We start from the raw sequence: 19,017 nt of genomic DNA on the forward strand, positions 1-19,017 counted from the left end.
TCAAAGAACGTCTATAGACTTCCTTTGGCAGAGTGGTTTGGACATGTGGGAAAAAAGGTGTCCAAAGCACGTCTTTAGACGTTATTTGTACAATTGTCTATAAAAAGGCAAGGTAAAAAGAAAAGCCAAAGGGGCCAAAAAGTGTCCAAACAGTGTCAACAGACAGGCCAAATTTATTTTCACAAGGGGCAGCAATTTATAATGTACTCGTCTGCTTCTGCAGCACAAGGAATTCAGGAATTCGTTGGCCCATGCTCTCAACAGTCTTGTAGCAGCGACTCAGCAGCAAACTGACGCCCTTACACACATGTATGAGAGAGCAGAAGACAGCCACGGCAGCTCTGAATTTTCTGATCGTATTTTTGAAGAAAAGTGCACAGACTGTACAAATTCCGCTGGACTAAAGTAGAATAAAGATTGCAAGGGCAGCATGTTTGTATTGTTTTGTCCATTTCTCGCAGATGGGTGAGGAATCAAGTGGACAAACGCCACCGCCTTGAGATACATCTTCGTACACGGTGTATCTATCCTGTATAGTGACGTCTGCTACGGTGCACCCACAAAATTCATATGCAGGGCACTCAATTGTGCATACAGCCTTCTTGATTGTGGTACACTTCCAGTTGATTGATCAATTGAGGGATTGTTGTCATCCTCTGAGTCAGACAGATGCATCTTCCTCACTCATTGGTTCAGGTTCGACTGAATAAATGCAAATATTATGGGGGACTGCGCATGCCGTTATTATTGTACAAACAGTCAGTGGCTGGTAGTACAACGTTCTGTATATTTGCAGACAGCGGAATCTGTTTTTGAGGAAGCCAATGCAGCGTTACACAACACTTCTTGCCGAGGAATGGGCTTTCTTGTATGTTCATTGGGGTGTATGTATTGACGGGTGGCCAGGTACTGGTGTCAGTAGCCACGGCTCGAGGGGACAGCCGCTATCACCTTCGCATTTTGTAAAAGCTATTAGGTTCTCTTGAGATGCACGTGCTGACGCTTACCTAGCAGGAACTCTCCATTTGTAAGAAGAGAACCATCTTCAAATTTTCTCCGCAACCATGACGCCCTCCAGACGAAAGAATTGTGGGAAGAACCGGGAAATCGTCAATGCACAAAATTATCATGTCTGCGTCGCAAACCAGTACGTTTATTCATCAGTATATATGTACCACTACGCAACTCTAGAAATACTTTGGGTAATATATAGCTATCTTACCACCATCACGTTAAGGGCGTAATGCTGTTTTCTGCACCAGTAATGTGCCTTGTTCGTTAGTGGATCATTCTTCGGCAGCCCCATAATGCCGATTAACGTGCAGTCGATGCAGCCCACGACATCAGAAAATCCGTGTCGCAAAGAAACGTAGAGCAGAGAGGACTTGCTGCTTAGTGGTCATTACCATTCCATGATGCATTCGCCTTCTCAATGCGGGGTCCTCGCGAAGTTCGTCGCACATCCATCTGACGACGGGCTTTGACAGTCGATATTGCTGTTTAAATGCGTCATCTGCGAGCTCAAAGTCATCCCGGTGTGGCATGTACTCACGACTTCGATAGAAAATAAGTTGCAAGGCCGAGAACGCTACAGCCATGACAGCAAACTTGCTCACCCACAGCTACGCAAGTTTGAGGGGCGATTTCTCGATTGTCACATGGTCTGTCACGAGCACTGGTGAACTCGAGGTTTGCTAAGTTGGGGTATCTTATCTCGACAGGTATAGGTTGATCCTCCCTAGAAGATTCTTTAATTCCCTCTCCCCTCTCACGTGGTACTCTCGGTTGCTGGATAAGCGCGTTTCACTTACTTTCCTGGACGCATCGAGTATCTCGATCACGAACGAAGTTGCCTCCTAGATGGGGCTAGCTGAGAGTAGTGATGTCAGAGCGGTCTCTGCTTTTGTTGCGGCTCGTCTGGGCTGCATGGAGGGCGCCCGGAAATTCCAGTGCGGATTTTGCGAAGTGATGTTGCTACCCATGCTACCGATTCATCGTGTTAAAATAAAGTTGTTGTTATTGTTATCCTATGCTACGATTGTGCAACAAGAACAGGGTCATGACTCCGACGAAACAAAATTTTGCTCGGTTTTAGATGTACTGCCTTCAGCGGTGGGTCCGTTTTGTAACGTGCCTTGTACCGGACCCATAGGATGCAGGTTCGAAGCCTACCGAGAACGCCGGCAATTTGGTAACGTGGTAGGAATTGCTTTGTCACGTCATCTTCGGCGAAGGATACAATGCGCCTAATACTGAGATTCCAGCGCGCGCTACAGGAGCATGGAGGGGACCTCGAACATATTTCTTTACCACGTAATATGAACGCACTACTTTCAGAAACTGTCACGCAAAGTATTTCCTTAGAGAGGCGCGCACTTAGACAATTGGTTCACAAGAACGCGCGCAGCGGGGGCGAACTCTTCCAGCTCCTTCTGACGTGTTGTGACGTCAGCTCATCCGAGCACTTTTAGTTGCTGCCGAGAATGTTCTGTTGCAATGGTGAGCCAAGGCGGCCGCTCGCCTGCTCTGAGCCAGACCCGAGAGGCGCGGCGCCAAATACAACAGCACAAAGAAAGAAACGGAAAAGAAGGCGCGTGGAACCGCGTTATTGGGCTCATGAGATGACATCGTTGACTGCAAACCGAGGAAGGGACTTTTCTGATCCGGGAGGTTGAAAGTCCTCTTGCGTGGCAGGATTGTGTGTTGCTGACATACCTTTTGTGCGAATATGTACTCAAGGCTTGCAATCAGGATGTTTGCTCCCCCTGACATATTTTCTTTCGACGTCTTCCATGATCCCCTTTAAACATGCTCTCATACTCCATGCTTTGGCAGGGGGGGGGGGTGAAAATAACGCTACTAACCAGCAATAGTGGTGTCGCTCACTATCAAATTTGGCTCGCGATGTAGAACTCCCAGTTGTTATTATTATCGTTTATTCCTAGTTCATTATAGTATTATGTTTTTATCATTATTGTTGTTGTATAAGGACTTGTGGCATGGATAAATTGTTCGAGCGTCTCCACAATAATCAACGTCATACTTTGCCGCATCCTGCGACTAGTGACTAGTGTGACTAGACTAGTGTGATGATTTTTTAAATGCACACACTACGAACATATGAAACTATAAGTGAAACTCAACAAAAACTTTCTGATGTTAGAGGGGCTTTTGTCTCGAACTGATAGATGTGGTTCATTACTAGATGCAGGCATTGCACTGCGCGCAACCGTACTGCGAAATAAATTATTTTTCTACGTGTCGTAGGTAGCGAGAAACAAACCCTGGAACTTCGTCATCAAGGTCCGACATGACGTCAGAGGATAGAAAGTCATCGGAAGCACGTGACATCTTCCGCGCCTGCCGCATTGGCAGAGATGCCCTGCGTATCGTACCATTCCATTGCTCTAACATCATGCTTTGGCAATTTATTGAAGCGTATAATCCATAAAAGACTGGCTTGGGTCCTGGAGCGAGGCAATTGCTTCCCCGATTACGTTACAGCATTTCGGAAGGGCTGGGGCGCGTCTGACGCAATTTCTGAAGTGGCTACTAGCATGAAGCAAGCGAGAGAGTCCAATGCCTTTGCTCTCGCTTTCTTCCTTGTTGTGAAGAAGGCATACGACCCTGTAACGCACATGGCATGTTTAGCTGCGCCCAAAGAGGCTCGTATCACTGGCCGCCTGCTGAGATACCTCTCTAGCTTTCTATCCGACAGAACGTTTGACGTGTTCGTCCGCGGGTGCATTAGCTCCAAGAAGAAGTTTGATAGAGGGGTCCCCCAAGGCAGCGTTCTATCACCTATACTATCCAACCTAATCATGGCTGGGATCCACCGAGGAATCCGCCCTACACCATATGCCCTTCATCTCACCATCTACGCGGACGATATCTGTCTCCGTACCGTGGGAACGGACAAGGAGAAAATACGTGACACAGCTGACATTGCCTTGCACGGGCTCAGTGCGGCGCTGCTTGCTTGCGAGAGGGCTCGAAGCGTCGCCAGAAAAGTCAAAATGCATGGTGTGCATTCCCCGTGGAAAGCCCCTGGGCAAAGCCTTTCCTTGTGTCAGCATTAATAACACTCCAATCCCAAGATGCGTGTCATGTAAATATTTTGGTGGCACAATCGATAGCGCATTACGCTGGTCTAAGCAAGTGAACCAGACCATCTGCGAGGGAAAGAAAACGCTTAACTTACTCAGTAGAATCAGCGGTAAATCACGGGGCTGCAATAGGCAATCATTGCTCAGCCTGCACAAAGCTGTAATCTTGTCGCGCATCCTCTATGTGGCGCCTTACGTAGACCTTGCGCCTCCACAGTGGCAGGCCCTTGAGCGTCTTCATCGCACCGGAATACGAACTGCGCTTGGTCTACCTACCTTTTCTAGTGCCACCCAAACGTACCTGGAAGCTAAGGAAAAGGCTGTGAGTGTCCACTCGGAGCTCAGAGGGTTCCGGCTTTCGGATAACGCGGCAACATTTCTCAGCAAGCGTTCCCTCTTCACGGACCTCGTAGAAAGGACACACACATCCCTAGGGCACCTGGCAGTATGTTCGCCACCAGTTCTCTGCCCAATACTGGGGCCCTACCTCAGGATGGAATGAAACGTCTACAAAAGTTGACAAGCCCAAGGAAACGACGTAGCTGGCGGACAGAGGTTGGCAGAGGAAACTCTTTGATAGCCAGAACATTTTGTGGAAGAGAGAAGATTCCGTCGGCGGAGATCTGATGCCCGAGGAATTCAAGCGAAAGCTTCCCGAATTCGCACTTCTAGGCGTTGATCACGATGCCGTGCTGTTGCAATCGCGCAAAAACCTGGCGGAGGTGCTGCGCGTGCTGCTCCTCAGTTTTACTGGCCACGAGGATATCGTCCAGGTATGCAAAAGCAAACGGCAAACCCCGCAAGAGTCGACGAATCTTTGGAACGTCTGCGCAGCATTCTTCAAGCCGAAGAGCATCCTCAGAAATTCAAACAGCCCGAAAGGCGTCGTTATGACAGTCATGGGCATGTCTTCGGCAGCCATTGGGATTTGGTGACACGCTTTCACCAGGTCTATCTTACTGAATAGACGAGCTCCGACCAAATTCATGGTGAAGTCCTGAATAATGGGTAATGGATATCGATCTGCCTTAGTGACCACATTGAGTGCCCTGTAGTCCCCACAAGGTCTCCAATCACCCGTTTTCCTAGGCACCATGTGTAAAGGCGAGGTCCAGTCACTTTGAGACGGTCTAGCGATACCAATGTCAAGCATGTGTTGGAACTCAGCTTAAGCGATCCTGAATTTTTCAGGCGCAAGCCGACGGGGTCGAAAGTGTACGAGGGGACCAGTTGTTTAAATGTGATGAACCACATCGTGGCGTATTGGCTGGGTCCAATCCGGAGGCTTCGTCAAAAATGGGAATTCGCTGAGGACAGCAGCAAAACGCGACTGGAGCGAGGAGATGGTGACGGCTGGTTGAGGCTGACGGAAAATGGAGGGATGTCCTGGAGTACGCAAGTTTGTCTTCGAGTCTACGATGGCTTTGCGACCGAGATCGACAATCAAACCAAAGTAGTGCAGAAAATCCGCGCCGAGTATGTTGTGTTCAATTGCAGCAGCTTTGAACACCCACGGAAAGGAGCGTCGAAGCCCAAGAGACAAAGGCACAGGACGCTCACCGTAAACAGGATTGCCGGTGCCATTTGCAGCTGCAAGGTGGTAGACGGGTTGTCGTAATCGTTCCGATCGAGTAGCAGCGAGTAAACTGACTTCCGCTCCTGTGTCGAACAAGAAACGGCGTCGGAATGTTCTATCGGAGTCGTAGAGAAGGCGGAGACCGCTGCTGAGCGTTGATGGGGATGCGCACGCCAACATTAGCGACCCCTGGGACAGTCTCCCGGCCAGGCACAAGGCGACTGACGTCTTCGAGCTCTTGCGCCGAACTGACAGTGAAAGCAACAGAACTCCGTCGGATTCTCTTCAGGCGCCGGCAAGGAACGACGGAGTCCCCGTGGAGATATTGACTGACGGTGACGACGCGTGACGCTGCGGCCATCTACGTTGGGCTGCACGCAAGGCAAAACGGACGCCAGGAGGGACATCATGTTCCGCAGGTCGTCCTGCAGCTCCTCAAGGGCAGTACGACGGCCGCCTTGGTGCTCTTGGGTTAGTGCAGAGGGAAGTGCGCATGGGGCACGACCGGTGGACGGCGTGTGAGTTTCGGAGAACTGGACGGTTGAGATAGTCGGAACTGCCACGGCCATGATCTTATCGGCATGCTCAGTAAGTTGGGCGATGGGAAGGGTGGTGGCTGTTGCGAGTAGCCTTGAGCAAGGGCTCATCAGAGTTGACGGCACGCTCGTCGAGAAGATGCTGTATGTGACGCAAGAACTGCCACGGCTGCCGATCCCCAAGGTCCTCTGCGTACAATAGTTGCTGAAGACGCTTGCGTTCTGAGGCGGTAGTTCGTTCGATGAGTGCCGCCTTCAGCGTATCGTACGGCGTAACAGGGGTTGTCCCACGGAGGAGGTCAACGTCTTCTGTAGCGATGTCTGGGGGTAGCACCGAGACCACATGAGAGTACCACGTAGCCTGCGAAGTGATACACGCCAGATGGAATTGGCATTCCACTTGTGAAAACCAAACGTTGGGGTTGGCGTTCCAGAAGGGCGGAAGCCGTACTGCTATGCGTCCAACGCTGGGCCGGAAGGCAGGGTGGTTGCGGTCGCCCGTACCGTTGTCGTTCGTGGAAATAAATTTCCCCATGAAACATATAAAAAAAGGGGTAGTTGGTGTAAGTCTTGCATGATGGATGCAGATATAACATTAGGAGAACAGTGGTCGACCTTGAAGGGCACACCCACTGGACATCTTGCAGTCCATTGCAGCAGATGCCATTGTCAACCAGGCTTCGAGAGCGCCGAAATATGAGGAAGATTCAAGAAAACATGCTGGCAGCATATCTAATCGGACAATGCAGACCGGAACATTGCGTCAGCGCCCCATCCCTGTATTTAGCAAAAGAAGATGTAGATTGTTTGAGAGTTGATAACCAGCTTCCTTTAGCTTCACATAGTGGATGCGTATACGAAGAGGGGAGTCAAGTCCTGTAGATCACATAAACAAAATACAGAAGCCGACACTGCTTCTGTATTTTGCTTCACATAGTGCTTAAATACATGCTTTTTCGTCCTAATAAACTTAGTTGCGAGTCGGTCCCGTCGGTTCTTCTCCGTGTTTTCGTGCTAGATTGTGCGCTGCATTCGTGCAAAACACATTTCTTCGTCTGGGCCGCAATCGGCACAGTCAGACAACGAAATCGAGGAAGCAGATGACTCGTTATCTATGTTGCACGAAGAAGCTATCAAGCGCGTACCCGAAACTGAGTAGACAGCAGACGATGGCCCGCGCGAGACTAGCTGTGACGTCACGCAGGGTACAGGAGGTCGGAGAGGGAGATTCAGGAGTTTCGGTTTCGATGTAAGCTTTTTTGACAACTAACCAGTCCCCTGTAGAGGGCGCGGCTCTCTGGTTGTGAATCGTGTGTTGGCAACATTGTGTAAAGATTACTGAAACACATGTTCGGATTAAACCGCTCTCTTTCTACGTCGTACGACGTAGAAATATACTTTGTAGAAAAACACTTAGAAATACACTTTGTCGTACACGACTGAGAGAGAGACTCTTTCTACGGTACAGGTGGACACAGACTGTGCATCGACCTCACCAAACTAAATCAAGTGACCATAAGAGAGTGGCATGACCTACCAACCGTCGACGAGGTTTTGGGTTTTCTGGAGGACGCAAAAGTGTTCTCCAAGTTGGATGCACGTTCAGGCTTTTATCAGGTAAAGCTCACAGAGGACACTCAGGAGTTGACGACTTTTATCACACCTTTTGGACGGTATTGTGTTCGACGGATACCATTTGGGATTTCCTCAGCGCCAGAGTTTTTCAGGAAACAGATGACCAGAATACTTGAGGGTCTGGACGGCACTGTTTGCATGATGCACCGCATTCTGGTCTTTGATCGCACAGTTGAGAAGCACGACATTCCGCTGCAGCAAGTTCGAATGAGGTTCTCTCAAGCGAGTATCACCCTCAACAAAGGAAAGTGTCGTTTTCGTCAAAAAGAAGTTTCTTCCTTTGGAGTTCATGTGTGAGCAGAAGGCATCAGCCTAGACCCAAACAAACTCAAAGTTGTGAGGGATATGAGTCCACCGAGAGACGTAGCCGGGGTGAGACAGCTTCTTGGAATGATCAACCATCTTGGACGTTTTCTTCCACATCCAGGGTGTCCCAGAAAACGTGTCATTGAATTTTAATAAAAAAACTACGAAACATAGAATCAAGCGGTCAACGGCATTTGTTCTTACTAGGTTTTTGCCACCTCCTAATGTGCATGTCTCGTAACCCAACTTTAATTATATAAATTTTTGCGAACTGAACTCGGAAATTTGCAAAGTAAATGTCAATTTTTTACCGCACCAATGTGAAGAGCGTGCCGAATTTAGTCAAATTAATGGTAATTGACAGGAATATTGAGCAGCTATCGCATCGTAAAATATAGCCAAACATCATGCTCTACGGAGCTCGCAGAGGATTGTGCGCGACGAATTTTTCGGCGAAAGCATTGGTAGTCCGACGAAAGGAGGTTGGAAACCCAGCTCACACCGACATGGGAGAAAGAGATAACACAGACATAGCTTATCGCGTCCTGCTTCGGCTGGGACCATACCTTCCCTCTCCCAATTTCAGGAACTGTCACTTTTTGGAATTCCTCACTTCACTTCAGGAATTGTCACTATCACACTGTGGGCTGGGTTTCCAACTCTCCTTTCCTCGGACTGAGAGCGATTGCGCTCAAAATGTCCTCGCGCGTTATACTCACGTGCCCCGAGAAGCATGATGTTCGGCTATTTTTCCTGATAGGATAGATCCTGAATATCACTGTCAATTATCATGTATCTGATTAAATTCGGCACGCTCTTCATGTTGGTTTGGTAAGAAAGTGACCTTTACTTGGCAAATTTCCGAGTTCACTTCGAAACTATTTACGTAATTAAACTTTGGTTACATGACATGCACATCAGGAGGTGGCAAAAACCTAGTAAGAACAAATGCCGTTGACCGCGTGATTCTAGGTGGCGTAGTTTAAAACAGAATTCAATGACACGTTTTCTGCGACACCCTGTATATCAGAGGTGACAGCGCCCGTCTTCGTCGGAAAAATGCTGTTTGGAACACGAGCAAGAGCATTTACAAAGCTGAAGGATTTCCTTGCTTTTGTATGGCCAGGTATCAGATACATGCCCAAGATGCATGGCCAGGTATCATCCAGCATGCCCAACACTCCTTTCAGCAGATGCAAGTTCTTTTGGACTTGGAGCCGTCCTCATGTAGACACAGCCCTCAGGCGAAAGACATCCGGTTGCTTTCGCATCAATGTCCATGACGGAAACAGAACAACGGTACCGTCAAACAGAAAAGGAGGCATTGATGAATATCTCAGGGGTTTGTTTTTTCGACGTCGAGACTGATCATCTGGCGCTAGTTTCGCTGTCCGGAAAGATGTACTTAGATAAAGTGCCGCCTCGTATTCAACGGCTAAGACTGAAAGTAATGAGGTACCAATTCAACATGATGCATGTTTCTGGAAAGCTCATTGCAACAGCAGATACATTGTCCCGGGTCCCCATAGAAGTTCTGGACACACGCAGTACCTTGGATTAAGTTGAGGTGTTCGATACAGAGGCTTTTCAGATCCCTTCGGAAGAGGCATCACTACAACTGCAGGAAATTGAGCAGGCTCAAATGATCGATGGACGGTGCCAGGCTTTGAGGTCTTTTTCTCGAAAAGGGTTTCTCCGAAAACCCATTTACTCTTCATCGTACAAAGTATACTTCGTTTATGGGCAACATTTCTATCTGCAAGGGGCTACTAGTCAAATGTCTTCGCACCATATAGTTTCAGCAGCCATTCGTACGAAAAGCTTAGGGCTGATCCACGAGGGTCATCAAGGCCTGAACAGGTGTAAGACCAGAGCTCGGGAATCGGTGTGGTGGCCTGGAATCAATGACGATCTCAGCGCTCTTGTATCCAGGCGCGAAAAGTGTGTTTCATACCGTACAAATCTATCTGAGCTGTGCAGCAGCCCACTTCCAAGTTTCCCTTGGGAAGTTTTGGACACAGACTTCTTGCACTTCAATGGGCAAACATTTCTTCTTGTGGTAGATTACTACTCTAGGTATCCGGAGGTCATAAGACTTCGAAGTACAACAGCTCAGAATGTTATCCCGACCTTCAACAGCGTCTTCGCACGACATGGTATCCCAAAAATTCTGCGATCGGACAATGGGCCTCCATTTCAGTGCCAACCTTTTTCGGAAGGCGGAAGACCTTTATTTGACACTCCTGGATTACAGGGACACTCCAGGTGTTACTGGGTTCAGTCCAGCTCAGTTATTAATGAGTTGAAGACTCAGGACAAGGTTGCCCAGCGAAAAAGCAAAAACGGAAGCCCTCATGTGTGTCACGTCAGGAGGTCATCTTTAAAGACAGGGGGTACAGGAAACGACAGACAACGGACAACAACTGTCGGCATCGTGCGAGAAATCTCCCACAACTCCTAGGGGGGCGACCGTGTGTGGGCCCAACCAGAGACAGTGACCGCCACCGTTCTCAGCCCTGCTCAGCGGCCTAGCTGTTTTGTTGTGGATACAAGTGGTGGGACTATTTTACAGAGGAAGATGCCCTGTCGCGCATTCCCTTTAAGAATTCAGAAACAGAGCACTCAGAGATTTGCTACTTTCCACCAATGAATAAATTGCCATTAGCCGCGAAATATGTTGCTCTTGCTACCGGGAAGGGTCCGGTGTTACGTGTTGTGCTTGAACTTTGTTGGAAAGGATGGCCTACTAGTGTTAGAGACGATTTGAAACCCTATTTCCAAAAGACATATTAACTGTCTGTGGTCGGTAATTGTGCTTTTTTTTAATAATCGGGTTGTAATTCCAAGACCCTTGCGTAAGACTGTGTCCTGGAATAAACAAGATGAAAGCGTTGTCACGCGGTATTGTTTAGTGGCCTAAAATTGACAGTGTTCTCGAGCATGAGGTGAAAATGTGTCACAGTTGTCAAAGTGCACAGAGTTTTTTGCCACCAACCCCACTTCAGCCATGGGCATGGTGCACATAAAAATGGGAGCTCATACACATTGATTTTGCGGGAAAAGACGGGAAAAATATTTCTGGTTGTCATTGATACTCATTCTCGTTGGCTTGAGGTGAAGCTGGTGGCAAATACTACTGCTGAAAAGACTGTTAGTATGTTGCCCACCTTGTTTGCTGCTTATGGGTTACCTCATGCAGTGGTCAGTGATAATGGACCTCAGTTTAGGTCCATTAGTTTGAGTGAATTTTTGCGAAACAATGTGGTAAAACATATGTGTATTCCCCCTATCGTCCTCAATCTAATGGCGCTGGGGAATCTGCTGTTCAGTCCATTAAGAAGTCGTTGCTAAAGCAGGTGTTAGACGACAAGGAGTGCGATAGAAATCGGTTTTTGCAGCACCGCATTGATGATTCTTGATTTGCTAATCGCACAACACCCCACACGTACACGGGACTAACTCCGAGTGGGTTGTTTCTGGGGCGACATCTTCGAACACGGTTGTCGTTGCGCCTGATCTTGAGTCCGTTCAGATCGAGAAAACTGCACGTGTTAAAGCTAAAGCAGATGTGCGTCGCCGCAGCCAGCAAGTTTATTTGGTAGGTGGTAAGGTGTTTGTGAGATCAGACCGCAAGTTAAGTGGATGCTATAGGTGTTATCACAAAAGTGAAATCAGTTGTTACGTTTTTGGTAATGGTTCAAGGTAGAACACGTTTCGTTCAGTGACCATTTGAGAAAATGTGAGAGTACCACAGAACAGCATGTTCCCCAAGCGTCACAGAAACAATCAGCTCAAACTCGGGTTCCGAAACATGTTCCTTTCAATGGTGACGAGCTTAATGAGCCAGAAAGCACTGGTCCGCCTCACGTTGAAGGAGAAAATGTTACTGTTCCTACGTTAAGGGGCGCAGTCAACGAGTTCGTCGTAAGCCCAACAGGTACGGGTACCACACAGTTTCAATTGCACCTATGCATGTGCTTTGTTGTAGTATATCTATCATACTATGTACAATTGTAAGGAAGAAGAAAATGTCATTTGTAATCATATCTTGAAATGTCTCCGATACGCGGATTCGTTAGTGGACAAGTCCGCTACACGTGTATGTACCCACTCTCCCTCTATGAATGTAAAAGCGCGATTCTTTCTTCGCTTTGGAACTTGCAATAAAACTTGCAGTCTGGACGCAACACGGTCCATATATTGTGAAACAAACGCACCTCTCACTGGTTCTGCGATACGCAAGAAGAAGCACTTCCACGACGAGAGAGACGATACAGAGCCTCCCTTAACGACAGAAGAAAAAAGAATGATTCCCCGAACGAGTTCCGATCACTGGGCGCACAAAGGGGTTCCAACAACACCACTTCTGCGTGGCTCATAGGATGGGAGGACAGACTTACGTTCATCGATTGCAGCTGATCTTTCCCACGAAAGAAGAAATGATCCAACGTGTCTCACGTCGTCTCTCTTTCTTTTGCTTCTCCGAGCCAATAGTGGCTGAGATTGAAGGATAGGTTCCCGAAAGCGTTTCCACCCACATCGTAAGTCTCCTCTCATAGAACGCATTTGTTATGGGAGTGGTGTGGGGGTGAGGAGGCAGCGCTGCGGGGCCACATCTCTTTCGTTACGAGAGCAGAAGGATTGTTCCGCAGTGTTTATGCGCAACTGTGTGTTCCTGAATGCGGTAGTAGCATGCCGTTTTTTTTATCCCTAACTGCGCTGGTTCTGTTCTTTTAATCCTGGCTCTCCTGTTCCCCACTCCTTCGTGCTGTCCTCTCTCCATCTGTCCACATCTGTACGCCGCTCATAGCCACAGTTGCTTCGCGGCGCTAACACAGAATCACAAATCACACACTAATCCTGGCTCCCCTATTTTCAAGCACACATCGAATCAAATAATTCAAAAGCGATATCAAGTCACCAACTGTTTCCTGTTGTATCGCAGTTCACTACGTTGCCATCCTTCAAGAACAAAATAATACCTATATCCACCAGCGCTAAAGCCTGTGAAGCCAAAACCTTTATGACAAATGTCGTATTTTCGAGTCGACCTCTGCACGTCATCTTCCGTCGATGCAAGGGCGACATGCAATGGCAATTCGTTCGCGTGGCCTTCGTGAATTCGTGTTTCAGCAAGTTAAGCGTCTCGCCCGAATTTTGACCGCTAATTATTGATTCACAGCATATTCCGAATTGCGTAGGAGAGCAGATCTTGTCTCGTACATGTACCGGGCAGCGCTGTTCCGTTACTTAGTTTCGGCACCGGGTACATCAGTTCGACTACCTCACGAAGCAGCAGTGACTGGGCGCAGGTAAAGCGAAGTTGTGACCACGGGGCGATGTAGGGCCTGTGGACATGGGCGCCACCAGGATTATTCCGAGGGGGGCACGGCAGAATGTTTGGGGGGTGGCAGAAAGGCTCTGAGACAGAAATCTTGTGGTGGACCTGTTATCGATACCCTCCATCAAGGCATTGATTTCTTTACGCACGGGCAGTAGTGGTCCAGTGTGACGTTCTGAATTGAAGATCACCATACCTTATGAACACCACTAGAAATAAATTAGCATTTATTTATCTTTTTGCAGGTACTACAAATCGCAATATACAGACGGGGGTCCCTAGCAAGCTAGTATGGGACCCCGTGTTAGTTACAACGTGAATTAACAGCTTTGCTCTAACGTGTCCAAAAATGATATTTAAAGCGAGCGATAAAAGAAAAGCAAGTGGTACTTTTCTGCTACTTGAGTAAGAAGCAGGTGCTGCTTCACTACAGCTGATCTTTTGATCAGTTCACTAGTAGCACCTGTTTCTTAGTCAAGTAGCTGAAAAGTAGCGCTCGTTTCTCTTTTATCGCTCGCTTTAAATAAAATTTCGGGACACGTTAGAGCAAACACACTGTACATTGATATAAAATGTTATACAGAAAATGCAATAAACTTAGTTAAGTATAATATACGAAACAATAGACTGTGGCAGTTCAGAGGGTACAAGAATTGCGTCAACATAACATACATCAATAATTTAGTGGTGTGGGATAACAAAAAGACAAAGAAAGAAATTGAAAGAAAAAACATGTCGTCGAGAAGTATATTCATAGATGCAGAGTAATCTATTGGTGTTGTTGCATGAAGAGCATATGTGGTAAACAAATGTGTTAGGATGAAGCAGATGTTAATGTACAGGGGAAATATCTGTTACTGTTACTGGTGGACTTTGTATAAGAGGTGGTCTTTCAACTCCCATCTGAACGTACTAACCAACCGAATATCAGGCAGTAGTGAGTTCCAAAGACGGGAAGTGTTGTAGGCAAAGGAGAAGCATCCATAATTGGTACGTATAGGGGGAACCTGTAACGATTGATTTTTTTTTATTGCGTGTTAGCGCCGCGAAGCAACTGTGGCTATGAGCGGCGTACAGATGTGGACAGATGGAGAGAGGACAGTAGGAAGGAGTGGGGGACTAGTATGCTAGTGGAGGACTAGTGGGGGGATTAGTATGCGTCCTGGGCCGACTTCAGGGGGAACTGTGCCGACATTCGTCTGGAAAGTCATCGGAAAACCCAGGGAAAACCTCAGACAGCACAGCCGGCGGTAGGATTAGAACCCACCACCTCCCAGTCTTCAGCACGACCTTGGTTACCACCAACGAGCGGACGCCTTAGCCCACTCGGCCATGCCGCTCGTGTTGTAACGATTGAGTTGATGTGCTTCTTGTATGTACAATTGGTTGCAGAGATGTAAGTGTTATGGAGTCTACTGCAACTAGGTTGTTTATAATTTTGTATGCTAATTGAAGTGATCTCAACGCAATATATTTCCCTATGGTTAATATTTGCAGTGTATCATGGGCGAAAGCTATGGGGTGAAGTCTATTAAGAAACAGTATGATTCGCAAAGCATTATCTAGGATGGATCGACGATTATGCGTCATACTGCGCGGACAGAATAATTTATTCACTAACGAATTTGTTTTTCTTTGTAACTTTAATATTTCGTATAACCACGAAAACTTATCATCAGCTGAAGATGTCCAGGCTTCCAGTTTCGTAGGCACGCAGGAGTTGGCAAGCATAGCTGCAGCACGCAGTGTGATGACCGCTCCCGGTAGGAGCGACAGCACACGAGATAGTTTGAGGTAGTTTGTGGAATGAACGAGGCCAACACCAGTAAATATTGGGTACACAACTTAATCTAACGCAAGAGATCTGTGCACCGGCTGCCGGCTCACCATAATTGGACGTTGTCCTTGGGGCACAATCTGTGACGGCACAGTGCTGATGGAGACTCTCGAGCTGGCTCTTGAGAGGTTGCACAGTCAGAAGTCCGTGTCGGGCCTTGCGACACCAGTCCGAGCGATGCCGATCCTTGCCCGTCCGAGCGATGACTTGTTGCTCCCGGCGGTTCTATGACGAGTCGTGGTCGTCAGCCCTCACTTCTCTTTCTCCCCTGGTTATGGAGCTGCTCCCCTTTTATGGAGTCTCCGGCCGCCATTCCCACTCCCATCCCTTGCTTAGGGAAAAGCCGGCAAAGTAATGAAACGGCGTCCTGGAATCGGCGGTTTCGTGTGAACTGGTGATCGCCTTCCCTCTTCCCATCTGTCGCTTTAGTTTACGTACCCTGCTAGCCTCCGCAGGCCACGGCTATTCCCTGCTTTGGGAGGAGTCGGGAAAACAGGGAAATTGCTAAAAAGAGAGCTGTCTCCCCACTATATCATCGTGGTAGCCGTTGGTTCGTCAACAGTTGACTTAGTTCTGGGTGGGGGCGTTCAAACAATGTCGTGCTGTCCATTCTTTCAAGCGACCGCCGTCAGGGGTGCTCACACCTACACACAAAGATGATCGTAGAAGTATACGTCTGGCCTGATTGGTGCGCACATCTGGAGAGCCCATTTAGTGATTCTAGGAACCCCGCATCCTAGGAACATCACAGCAGTATACCTGAGAAATGGTCGCATTTCGTTTGATGTCAAATGTACTATGCATGCGGTTCGACACTTTACTGAACCATATTTTCTTCAAAACGTAACCGGTTATCCGAAATGCAACGCAAAAATATAATGTAGCACTAAAACCGAAACCATGTGATGCTGCACTGCTAAGTTTTTAGAGAAGCCTTCTAGAGGCGGTGTCATTCATATTGAAAAGCATCTACGAGTAACGTTTATCAATGCGAAGGGTACCTAGAAAGAGATAGCACTTACCTGCGATGAATCCCTCCAAAAATGTCGGAATTCTTCGAAAGTTTCGGTGGAACGGCAGGACACATTGTTACAACGACGACGACGGTGTCTCCGAGTATGCAAACAAGACCGGTTGATCGAGCCGGGTCACGAGTCGGGTCGCGTGATTGCTACAGTCGGCGCCTAGCAGTCGCGGAATAGGAATCTGTTGCCGCGCCCTGGTCATGTGACTACTTACTGGGAAGCATGGAGCGCAGAAAAATAAGGAAAGAGTGTGACGTCATTCCACGCGATTCCGGATGTTTGAGTGAGGATAATCAACTGGGACAAACAAAAAAAACAATTCACTTCTCTCAGCTCCCCGCAGCACGGCTTCACTAACGCTCGTTAACTTCGAATCAAGAGCAAGGGTTTCTAAAACTTGAAGGTCACACTCAATTCTTTTTCACAAAGGTAAATTGGTGACATAATGAATGTGACAATAACTCAGTGACAATAACTCCCTTTAGTGAAGCAAAGTTTAGCGTTAAATTCAAGTAATAGGACCGTTGATCTCGATTCAAATGTCAAACCGGGCTGATCGTGTAGCTTAATTGTAGCTTCATTGAACCGTAATTGTTTCTCCTTTAAAGGAGCAGTCTAAGACCGAGAAAAAAAAATTAGTTTTTGATCGTGATGGAATGTCCGATCACTAAATAAAGTTTTCACGCAAGAAATATAAGCGTAGCAGAAAAATATCGCGCGCAGCAGTCGATTGATTCTCACGAGTGCGGAGAGCTCTCTCCTACTCTTGTGGAAGACACGTGAGAAATGACGGGCACCTCCGTCACGACGTGACGTTCTACGTTGCGTCCACTCCTAGGGCTCGCAGGTGACCTCGGCTGCGATCTGACACCAGCAACTGTCAAGGTGACGGCGGGCGCCTTCCGCGCGCGTTGTTCTGCCAAGAGGCGCATGCGCATCAGAAACGCTTCTGTTTTTTTTTCTTTTTTTACAGAACATGGCGTTGGGACATTGGTCGTCTGATCAGTCTGCCGCCAGTGAACTTTCTTTGATTCTTTTCGGTTGCACGGCAAAGACACCCAGTGCAACAAAATCGGGAACTCGCGTGTGGATTGAGGTCAGCACTCCTCCAAAAGGGAATGGGGACGTTCAGGTGCAGTGCGAGTAGAAGTTGCGATCGTTGAACTAGTTCAATAAGTTGCAAACAGAAAGAACGCACTTTGTTTGTCTTGTTTTCCAGGAACGAATACGAGGTGAGCCACGTTATATTGCATCGCTTCGCGAACAGCACGAACCGCCACCCTGCGTATCGCCTCATGTGAGACGCTGGCACTTTTCGTTAGTTGGAGACGTATATAATAAACAAAAACAATGACTATAGGACACACAATTGCGTTACCATTACGAGCGTAATGTTTTATTGTTCGTTTTCACCTCTGTTTTATGCCTCAAACAAACAGAACATACTGAACCGCTGTCAACAAGGAGCATGCCGTGCCCGAAGCAGACGAATTTTCCGTAGCGAATGAGAGCACTTTTAACGTTTGACGTCACAGTCTATGGGGAGTGGCTTGTGGCTCGAGCGCGCGAGCCTCCCGCCACGGGAGCGATTTTATAAATCGAATTGCGTTGTAACTAAACATTGTTCAGCCAAGATATTTTACGAGAATGATTTTTACACACTGCTCGACAAATTAAAAACGGTTTTCAGCCATTCAAATTTCCTTTCCATGCTCCTTTAAAGGGATGGTCTCGTACCCCCTGGCCCTCTCATAAAGTGCACCATTCGATTGCCCTTTGTTGGAAATGGAATAGTGCGAATTTACCCGACAAAGCACGTCACGGTTATTAAATAAACGAATTAAATCGATAAGGATTGCACAGCATACCGCGATTTGTGTTGGCAACAACAACAACCGGTACGTCGGCGTGCGGGCACTACGAGAAACTCCGTGATTGGATGTAGAAATCATCTGCTTTCGCGCGCGCTAGCAGACGACTTTGAGAAGTGTCTGGAGACCGTGGAACCCTCGTACATTCTCTTTCAGTTGCCAAGAGAAAGACGCACATTGTAAGAAGCGGCCTACTTGCTGGTTTAGAGAAACGGTGTCAATCCACCTTTGCGTCACTATAATAAAATAAAATCACTTGGCGCCTTGAGCTTGCCTAGTACACTATCGTTCTGTGTTTCGTGAATTTCTCATCGTTACACCTACGGAACATGCCGAAAGGTGGAAACTATTGTAGCGTGCCTGGGTGTAACAACAGGTCTGTTGTCAATGGCAATCTGAGTTTTTATGCCCCGAAGGACGAAGCGACGAAGCGTAAATGGGAAGCAACCATCGAGAATCATACACTCGAAGCGTCTTCAACGAAAGTCCTGAATGTGAAACGGGTGTGTTCCACACATTTCGCTGATGATGCATATATGGTCAGGGATCTTCTGCAAGCGCGGTTCGGGATGGCGCCAAAGAAGATGCGGCTCGATGTAGGAGCCGTCCCCACGATCTTCGGAGCAACTTCTGGCGACAACGGTCTTAACATCAGTAACGAATCTGATGTGCATAATTCTGAGGTCAGTATATTTTATATGAGCCCGCGAAACCCCGAACCGTGTGCCGCAGGCGTACCGCGAATGAGTACTGAACCAACCGCATGACGTAATTGTTGCGTACA

General features: G+C 47.7%; 1 pseudogene; it reads right to left on the minus strand.

Annotated features, from left to right (window-relative positions):
• Nucleotides 1-546: 546 nt before the first annotated feature.
• On the minus strand, nucleotides 547-1,544 carry LOC135377925 (putative nuclease HARBI1; annotated as a pseudogene).
• Between the last annotated feature and the right edge of the window lie 17,473 nt (nucleotides 1,545-19,017).

The sequence above is a fragment of the Ornithodoros turicata genome, chromosome 1 (genome assembly GCF_037126465.1).
Source record: "Ornithodoros turicata isolate Travis chromosome 1, ASM3712646v1, whole genome shotgun sequence".
NCBI classification, from domain to species: Eukaryota; Metazoa; Arthropoda; class Arachnida; order Ixodida; family Argasidae; genus Ornithodoros; species Ornithodoros turicata.